Source organism: Eurosta solidaginis, chromosome 4 (genome assembly GCF_040869045.1).
Source record: "Eurosta solidaginis isolate ZX-2024a chromosome 4, ASM4086904v1, whole genome shotgun sequence".
In the NCBI taxonomy this organism is placed as follows: domain Eukaryota; kingdom Metazoa; phylum Arthropoda; class Insecta; order Diptera; family Tephritidae; genus Eurosta; species Eurosta solidaginis.
The window spans coordinates 84,499,571-84,510,066 of record NC_090322.1 but is presented as its reverse complement, the minus strand read 5'-3'; the positions used below and the strand labels follow the sequence as shown (position 1 = coordinate 84,510,066).

The following is a 10,496-nucleotide window of genomic DNA, read 5'->3' as shown; positions in this document are numbered from 1 at the left end:
GGTTGACGCCTTTTCGAGATATCGCCATAAAGGTGGACCAGGGGTTACTCTACAATTTTTTTGTACGATATGGGTATCAAATGAAAGGTGTTAATGAGTATTTTAAAAGGGCGTGGGTCTTAGTTCTATAGGTAGACGCCTTTTCGAGATATCTCCATAAAGGTAGACCAGGGTGACTCTAGAATTTGTTTGTACGATATGGGTATCAAATGAAAGGTGTTAATTAGTATTTTAAAAGGGAGTGGACCTTAGATCTATAGGTGGATGCCCTCTCGAGATATCGCCATAAAGGTGGGCCAGGGGTGACTCTAGAATTTTTGTGTATGATATGGGTATCAAATAAAACGTGTTAATGAGTATTTTAAAAGGGTGTGGGCCTTAGTTCTATAGGTGGACGCCTTTTCGAGATATCGCCATAAAGGTGGAAGGGGTGACTCTAGAATTTGTTTGTACGATGTGGGTATCAAATGAAAGGTTTTAATGAGTATTTTAAAAGGGCGTGGACCTTAGTTCTATAGGTGGACGCCTTTTCGAGATATCGACATAAAGGTGGACCAGGGGTGACTCTAGAATTTGTTTATACGATATGGGTATCAAACGAAAGGTGTTAATGAGTATTTTAAAAGGGATTGGGCCTTAGTTCTATAGGTGGATGCCTTTTCGAGATATCGCCATAAAGGTGGGCCAGGGGTGACTCTAGAATGTTTTTGTACGATATGGGTATCAAATGAAAGGTGCTGAGTATTTCAAAAAGGCATGGGCCTTAGTTCTATAGGTGGACGCCTTTTCGAGATATCGACATGAAGGTGGACCAGGGGTGACTCTAGAATTTGTTTGTACGATATGGGTATCAAATGAAAGGTGTTAATGAGTATTTTAAAAAGGAGTGGGCCTTAGTTCTTTATGTGGACGCCTTTTCGAGATATCGCCATAAACGTGGACCAGGGGTGACTCTAGAATGTGTTTGTACGATATGGGTATCAAATTAACGGTATTAATGAGGGTTTTAAAAGGGAGTGGCCCGTAGTTGTATATGTGAAGGCGTTTTCGAGATATCTACCAAAATGTGGACCAGGGTGATCCAGAACATCATCTGTCGGGTACCGCTAATTTATTTATATATGTAATACCACGTACAGTATTCCTTCCAAGATTCCAAGGGCTTTTGATTTCGCCCTGAAAAACTTTTTCATTTTCTTCTACTTAATATGGTAGGTGTCACACCCATTTTACCACGTTTTTTTCTAAAGTTATATTTTGCGTCAATAGACCAATAAAATTACCATGTTTATTCCTTTTTTTGTATTTGGTTTATAATTATGGCATTTTTTTCATTTTTCGTAATTTTCGATATCGAAAAAGTTGGCGTGGTCATAGTCGGATTTCGGCCATTTTTTACACCAATACAAAGTGAGTTCAGATAAGTACGTGAACTGAGTTTAGTAAAGATATATCGATTTTTGCTCAAGTTATCGTGTTAACGGCCGAGCGGAAGGACAGACGATCGACTGTGTATAAAAACTGGGCGTGGCTTCAACCGATTTCGGCCTTTTTCACAGAAAACAGTTATCGTCCTAGGAGCTAAGCCTCTACCAAATTTCACAAGGATTGGTTAATTTTTGTTCGACTTATGGCATTAAAAGCATCCGAGACAAATTAAATGAAAAAGGGCGGAGCCACGCCCATTTTGAAATTTTCTTTTATTTTTGTATTTTGTTGCACCATATCATTACTGGAGTTGAATGTTGGCATAATTTACTTATATGCTGTAAAGATATTAACTTTTCTTTTAAAATTTGAATTAAAAAAAAAAATTTTTTAAAAAGTGGGCGTGGTCGTTCTTCGATATTGCTAATTTTTATTAAGCCGACATAAAGTAATAAGAGTAACGTTCCTGCCAAATTTCATCATGATATCTTCAAACGACTGCCAAATTACAGCTTGCAAAACTTCAAAATTACCTTCATTTAAAAGTGGGCGGTGCCACGCCCATTGTCCAAAATGTTACTAGTTTTCTATTCTGCGTCGTAAGCTCAACACACCTACCAAGCTTCATCGCTTAATGCGTATTTGGTAATGAATTATCGCACTTTTTCAATTTTTAGAAATTTTCGATATCGAAAAAGTGGGCGTGGTTATTGTTCGATGTCGTTCATTTTAAATAGCGATCTGAGATGAGTGCCCAGGAACCGACGTACCAAATTTCATCAAGATATCTCAAAATTTACTCAAGTTATCGTGTTAACGGACAGACGGACGGACGGACATGGCTCAATCGAATTTTTTTTCGATACTGATGATTTTGATATATGGAAGTCTATATCTATCTCGATTCCTTTATACCTGTACAACCAACCGTTATGCAATCAAAGTTAATATACTCTGTGAGCTCTGCTCAACTGAGTATAAATACATCGGCGTTACATATGTGCCTGACCTAACCGGCAATCAAGCGCTAAGAAAAATAATGAAAAGTGACGACATACATTTTGCCTATAAACCGCACAATACACTAATGAGAATCTTTACAAAAACAAAAGACAGGATAGACAAGGAACAGCAAAGCAACATAGTCTACGAAATCCAATGCAAAGGCAACAACAACAATAACTGCAATAAGTGTTACATAGGCACAACAAAAAGGGCATTAGTATTGAGACTATACGAACATCAAATGGACGTAAAAAACAACAAAACAACAACAGCGCTTTCTCAACACATGATCGAAAACGAACACACAGCTGATTTTGCGAACGCTATGATTTTGGATGTTGAGAGAAGAGAAAAAAGACGGATGACACTGGAAAGTCTCCGAATTCAACAACAACTCACAAACGTAATGAATTTTAAAGAAGACGTGGACAACAAAAACAGCGCTTACACAGCTGTGATCAAACATGTAAACAAATAATAATATAAAAACTATATGTTTAATGTTAATTTGTGATGTTTTTGTAATTTAAAAAATTTATCAAATTAATGTGAGTAAAGTTCCAAATGTAAATTTTTATGTCTATTGATTGTGCTGTACTCTTATATTTCATTTTGTGTTTTCATGTTTCTGTTTTTTAAAATAAATGTAGACCTTCCTGATGATAACGCGAAAGCGCCGAAATGCATAGAGGGAAAAAGTAAAAACTTTTTGGTTTTCCTTTATTAATATATCGGCCGAAGCAGCTCCTACCCAGCAAACATTTTAAAAAGAGTTTGGCCCAACTAAATATCAAAATAATTAACTTCAAATATCAAATCAATTTAAGAAATTATTGTTCAACTACTGCAAACCAATGCCTTTTAGATAATTTAATGAACAACAAAAATTAATTAGCAATAACATAAAGAGATCTCATAGATATAATTTAAGAAATTAAGTCTGCAAGTCAGTAAATAAATAAATAAATAATACGTATGCAAAGTACTAATTTATCTGCATTATTGTCATTGGAAATACAATTCAAATCAATCACCAAAAACAACACTAATTCTTTCAGCAATTTGTTCCTTGGTTAATTTCTTATCTGTCATATGTACGTTTACGATCCAATTCAATACGTTATAGCCTTGCTGAAATGCGTTTTTGGTCAAAATCAAGCATTTCATAGTAAATATTCACGTATTCTTGATCCTCTGAAATCACAGTTAGCTGTGGATCGGGATCATAGTAAATAGCTGTGTTTGCTGTTACTTTACGCAATGTGGTGTATTCTGAACGGCAGAGCACATTCTTTGCTTTCTCAGCATCTCGTGCAGCACCGCCTGTGAGGAAAACAGTTAGTGAGGAAGCCTTTGGTTTTTTTGAAATATTAATGATTTCCTTTACACGAGGTACGCCCAATGTTACATTCTTCGATGATAGAACAGCAAAATGGAAAATGTTGAGAGTCATCTACAATACAAATAAAAAATAAGTAAGACAGATATTTATCAACACACCATAATTACGCACCTGTGTAGCAGGTTCACCCAAACTCTGTGCAGCCAAAGTTCCGCCATTTCACCAGGATTCGCTTGTCCTTGCTGAAAACGTGTTTCAATCTCTCCAATCAACAATTCAAACGCTTCAGTCGATAAACGAAACTCTTATGCTACTTATTTCGTGCAGAGGGTCGAACCTACGAAACATTGAAACAATAGCGAAGCATTCTCATTAGCCTGTTTTGAGAAACGAATATTACCGATCACAATGACACAAAGTTGTAATAAATCACGTACGCCTTTAATAACGCGCAAAGATCGGTTGGCATGCGTTTGTTAATATGAAAGATTTTCTGTACACTCCAAATCATGCACTGGAAATTACACGGTAATACGACCTACTCAATTAAAATAAATTATAACATAAGTTTTTGCTTAATTAAAAAGAAAAAATGTGCTTTACCTTCGAATCACCATTGGGGAAAATTTTACGCAGCGTTCCACGATCGCGACACAATTGATCCCATTCAATTTCCAATTCGGGCAGTGCATTACCGCTTTCGCTCAACTCTTTTATAACATCATCTGTAAAAACTTTACGCATATAACGTTAATTTGACCAACCAAATTTGAATCTTTTTTCTAATGCTTTATTCGAAAGCTTAACGGTAGGCAGATTTTGTAATTCTACTGTTTCACCAGCCAAACCATCTTCGCCATAACGCAACTGAATCAGCTGACCTACAGAGTTACGTAAAGTGCCATCATAGTTAACCACAACAGACTCCATAGCCTTAATTAAACGACGTTGGATATAACCAGTTTCAGCAGTTTTTACAGCAGTATCGATGAGACCTTCACGACTACCCATAGTGTGAAAATAGAATTCTGATGGCGTCAAACCGGCAAGGTATGAATTTTCTACGAAACACCGTGACTCAGGACCGTAATCGTCTTTAACGAAATGTGGCAAAGTACGTTTGCGAAAACCATATGTGAGATATTAATATTGGAACCTTTAGTTCAGTAAGCGATTTCTTAGCAGAACCATCAGTTTTGTCACGAGCATCGTTTAGTATACGATTTACTTGATTTGGGAAAGTTTGAAAAAATTATTACATGTAAGTGAGCAACTAAGTTAAAGAGATAAAAAAAATGTATTGCAAGAATTTTAACGCCCCAGGTGTTGGTACCAATTCCATGTTGTGGGCCTTTTTAATAACGTTCATCACATCATCTTTGGCTTTCTTAATTGTCATCTGAATTTCTTTATAAGTTTGAGGATCAGCAATTGTATCACCAATACCGATACTGTGAACTTCCAATAACAACCAATTGCTAATTACAGTCTGAATATTATCGCAGGAACGGCCAGCAATTTCATAACCCAATTCCAAGAAAACAATATGCAGCAAGGAACCTGCAGAAGTACCCAGGGTCTTTTTGCATAAAATGCCCATAATTAGTTCTCCATGTTCTACCATTACTTTGGTATCACCAGGTGAAATCCATTTATATGGACCATGATCTTCATCATCTGGATGTGTCGAATGTGTACGTATCATATTTACATTGCCGGAAATAATCAATGAGAACAATTGTTTGCCTGTCCATATATTGTCTTAGAACGTCAAGGCTTATCTGTCGGGTCAGGCGATGCAAATCTAGAAATCATCAACATCTACATCTCTCCTGCCACCTGTTGCCCCAGTGGATACCGCCCTAATATCAGCGCCTTACTCAGTGGCAACAATCGCATTATCTTAGGCGATTTCAATGCCCATCACGATCTATGGCATTCAAACTTATGGGCGGATAGTAGGGGTGAGATGTTGGCGGATCAAAGAGAAAAAACGGCGTTCTGCATAATAAACGGAGACACCCCCACACGCATGGTAGGAAGCTGTCACAGTTCGCCGGATATATCAATCGTGAGCTCAGAACTCGTAAACTGCGCCAACTGGCAGCCGATGGTAACATTGGCATCCTACCACCTACCTATACTTATTTCGCTTGAGCGTACCGCCGACTTCATTGTCACAGAAAAATGCACTTTCATAAACTTTAAAAAAGGAAAGTGGGATGAATACAAATCCTTTACAGACAACCGCTTTGCTTCCCTTCCTATCCCGACTGATGCCCGCCAAGGGGAGCGTGCTTTCCGCAAGATCATTGAATCCGCCTCGGCTCATTTCATTCCCGCCGGTAGAATTCCCGAAATTCGGCCCCACTTCCCGGCGGAGTCCGCAAATTTAGCGGGAGAACGTGACCTTATAAGACAGCTCGATCCCGGCGACCCCCAAGTAAGGGATATAAACCGACACATCAGATTGCTTGTGGATGAACACAAGCGGGCGAAATAGGGAGAGGACCTAAGCGGTTGTAAAATCTCTGCCGTTGTAGGTAAATTTTGGTCACTGTAAAGTCCCTATCGAATCCGTCTAGGCACAATGACAAAGTTTCCATCACCTTTGGCGATAAAGTGCTGTCGGATGCTAAAAAATTCGCGAGCACGTTCTGCGGACAATATATAATGCATTCCACGATCGACAAAGATAGACAGAGGGTCAACAGACATGTACATATACATAAATTGAGCGCGTCGCCAATTACCATCACCGCCAAAGAGGTTGAGGATGCCATCGGTCAAGCCAAACCATCCAAAGCAGTGGGCCCAGACGGCATAGCCATGCCGATGCTTAAAAGCCTAGGGAAAGAGGGTTTCAAATATTTAGCGCATGTCTTCAACCTATCTCTTTTCACCATTGTCATTCCCGAAAAATGGAAAATGGCCAAGGTGGTCCCGCTACTAAAGGCTGGGAAACCAGCTAACATAGGAGAGTCATATCGCCCGATATCTCTCCTATCGCCAGTAGCCAAGATGCTTGAAGCCATTTTGCTCCCCTACTTCAAAGCAAATTTGCAGCTAGCCTGTCATCAGCATGTCTGCAGAAAACTACTTAGCACCACCACCGCGCTAAATGCCATTAACACCCAGATAAATTGCAGTTTAAATCAAAACCCCCACCAAAGAACAGTACTCGTTGCGCTAGACGTACCGAGGGAAGACGTGGAAGTGTCTACCATGTCTTAAAAGGTGGACCGCAAATTATCTGGATGGTGGGCAGGCATCGGTGCAATTTAGAAATGAAACATCAAAACCAAGAAGAGATAAACAAGGGGTGCCACAGGGTGGTGTCCTATCCCACTTTTGTTTAATTTATACATATCTAAGCTACCTTCGCCACCAGAAGGGATTACCATCGTTTTCTACGCCGATGACTGCACAATAATTTTTATTTATTTAAGTTCGGCCTACAGGATTTAATTCTTACAGACTAGATATAGTACGCAGTTAATCAACTAAAAATAGTGTAAAATTTTAATTTAAATATACTTATACTATCATCAAACTCAAAAACGCTAGCATAGGTATTGCATAATCTAACGCTCCTAGCAATCAGCTCGTTCATGACGTAATTAGTAGAGTGGAATGTGTCTACCAATAACCGATTATTTCTTAAGTTACGAGGCGGGTCATATAATTTGACCAAATTAGATAAGTCCTCACAGTGTATGTTATTATTAATGACATTATAAATAAAAAGTATTGAGGAGTATATTCTTCTATCATATAGGGACTGCAAGCCCAGCTTTTGATACTATTAAGTCAATGTGTTGAGGAAATGTTAGCTTTGAGTCGAAAATAACACCCAAATCTTTCATTTCGGTATTTCTAGTTAGAGCACAATTGTCTATATTGTAACTAAATATTATGTTGTTAGACTTCTTAGAGAAGGTGACAACACAGCATTTATTGATGTTCAGTTTGAGACAATTCAAAGGGCACCACTGATTCAGTGAATTGAGATCAACTTGTAACTTATGACTATCACTTGCATCACGAACGGTACAAAAAAGTTTGACGTCATCCGCGAACATTATGCACTTAGCGAATTTAAAGCAATTCGGTAGGTCGTTAATAAATAAAAGAAATAGCAGTGGTCCGCAGTGAGTACCCTGAGGTATACCTGACCACGCGTCGATAAATAGTCTTGAGGTTGTATTTCCTAACTTAATAAATAGTTTCCTGTTTGACAGAAAACTAGCGAAGAAATTAATGAGAATGCCACTAACTCCGTAACTTCGTAACTTTTGCAAAAGTATGGTATGACATACCTTATCGAAGGCTTTGGAAAAGTCTGTGTAAATCACATCAAGTTGTGCCTGCTTTCCGAATGCACCCACAATACTATTCGTTAATAGGGTCAAGTTCGAACAGGTTGATCTTCCAGAAAAGAAGCCGTGTTGATCTTTAGAGATCAAATCCCGAACATGGTCAAATAACTTTGATTGGATTATGTAATCGAACAATTTGGCCAGTGTCGCCTGTATAAAGATAGGCCTATAATTACAAACATCATTACGATCACCAGACTTAAAGACCGGAACAATGTGACATAACTTCCACTGTTCGAGAAAAGTATCCTTATTGATACAATCCTGGAAAAGCTGGGATATGGGATTAGCTAAAGTATAGCAGCAATGTTTTAAAAATACACTCGCAAATTCCTCGGAGTCATGTTTGGAACTGGACTTTAGCGATGAAATAGCGGATAGTACATCCTCTTCGGCGATTGAAAAGGAGGTTATAGAAGGTAAAGGTGTGGAATGAAATGTAGGCTATATAGGAATGCTATGATTCTCATAAACTTTCTGAAAAAACTTTGCAAACAAGTCGCAGGACTCGACAGTATTGTCAGAGATAGCGCCATCATATTCCAAGTTCATTGGGAATCCATTTGTTTTCCTTCTGGAATCTATAAATTTCCAAAATCCACTCGGATTGGACTTTAAATTCGTTTCAACGGTATACATATAGTGCCTAAATAAGAAGTTATGAAGATGATCATACTCGTTCCTTAAATGAATGAAGTTAAGACGATTGACTTCAGAATTATTTTTCTTGAACCTCATGAAAGCCTTATTCTTTTTATTTCTCAAGTTAGAGAGTCTTAGATTGAACCAAGGTGGCTTGTTTTTAGCTGCGCATATTTTTAGGGGAACAAAATTAGAGATGGATTCCGAAAAAATGGAACACAATATCTCGTAAGAAGTATTGGGACAGCCGGAATTTTTCAGAAACTCCCAATCGGAAGTGTGCCAAAAATTATTAATAGACTTATTCATGTAATCACGCCGAGCTGGTGGTTCATCTTTTACGGTATCGAAACTATAAAACATAATACTAAGAAAAATAGCCTTATGATGAAAACTAATATTCAAAATTGGAGATAGACATTCATGGCATGATACTTTTAAATTATTAACAACAAATATTAGATCTAGGATTTTATTATTGTCATTTCGAACTCCGTTACGTTGCAGGAAACCATGAGAGAGCAAAGTGCTTACGACATAGATTTCGACGCTGGAGCTGAGACTATGCGGTATTAAGGTTTTATTATGATTTTCCCAAGAGATATTGGGTAGTTTAAAGTCGCCTGAGAAAATAATTTCATCACCAGACTTTAGAGAATTTGAGATTGCAATCACATTTTCTAAATGTTTTACATACATTTCTATATCAATCACCAGGAGGAATATAAGAAACTAAAAGTATTAATGATTTGTTGCTAGTGAATTTAACTCTAATGCAGATTTGATCTAACAACCCATCGGATAAATCAAGACTGATTGCGTTACTGCACAAATTTGCTCTTACAGCCAGTAAAACACCACCACCCTTCTCGTGTCCAGTAGCTAGAACATCCCGATCCTTTCGGTACACATTATTGTGATCATCGAAGTATTCGCTTGAAGATATGGCACAGTTTAGCCAAGTTTCAGTAATAGCCACGAAGTCACATTCGCGCAATGATGTATCGCGACGAGTTTGGCCCGCTTTGGTGCGCATGCCACCAACGTTCTGATAGTATAAAGAGTATTTTGAGCTAATTGATACATTGATATTTTGCGGCACCACAACATTTATGTTATTGTTGCTGCCTCTCCCCGCTTTTGAAAAAATTTAAACGGCTGCACTGGCCAAATCTTATAGCTTAAGAGCTTATCGCAAAATATAGGAGAGGTTCCAAGTTTAAAATTTACTCTTCTTAAATAGTTTGTATCGATACCTCTTTTAATAAGCGCAAATGAGAGGAAAATGTTAAGAAGCACCAAGGTGTCCCCGCAAAGAACCAATACCCCTCTACAAAGTAAAGGTAGAGATGCTGAGAGCGCGATAACTACACACCTGATACAGCAGTTTGAGGGGAAAATTGAGAAGCAGAATCAGAGCATGGTTGAAAAGCTGAGTGGTGACGTAAAGAACAGTGAAGAGAGGCTGATGCGAAAAATTGAAGCGATCTTAGCTAAGCTGTTCTCTATTAAGAACAGCATAAAATACTTGGATGTTAGTTTGACAGCGGTTGAATCTGTGTGTGAGGAGAACAAAATTCTAAAAGCAGAGGTAATGTCACTAAAGAAAGAAGTTGATAGATGTGAAAATGTGGCAGTTTCCACTGATCTAATTTTAAGCGGCATACCTAATGTTGTTAATGATAAGTGTGTGGAGATCT

At 38.1% G+C, this 10,496-nt stretch overlaps 1 pseudogene; it reads right to left on the bottom strand.

Annotated features, from left to right (window-relative positions):
• Nucleotides 1-3,380: 3,380 nt before the first annotated feature.
• On the bottom strand, nucleotides 3,381-9,832 carry LOC137248583 (DNA-directed RNA polymerase II subunit RPB1-like; annotated as a pseudogene).
• Between the last annotated feature and the right edge of the window lie 664 nt (nucleotides 9,833-10,496).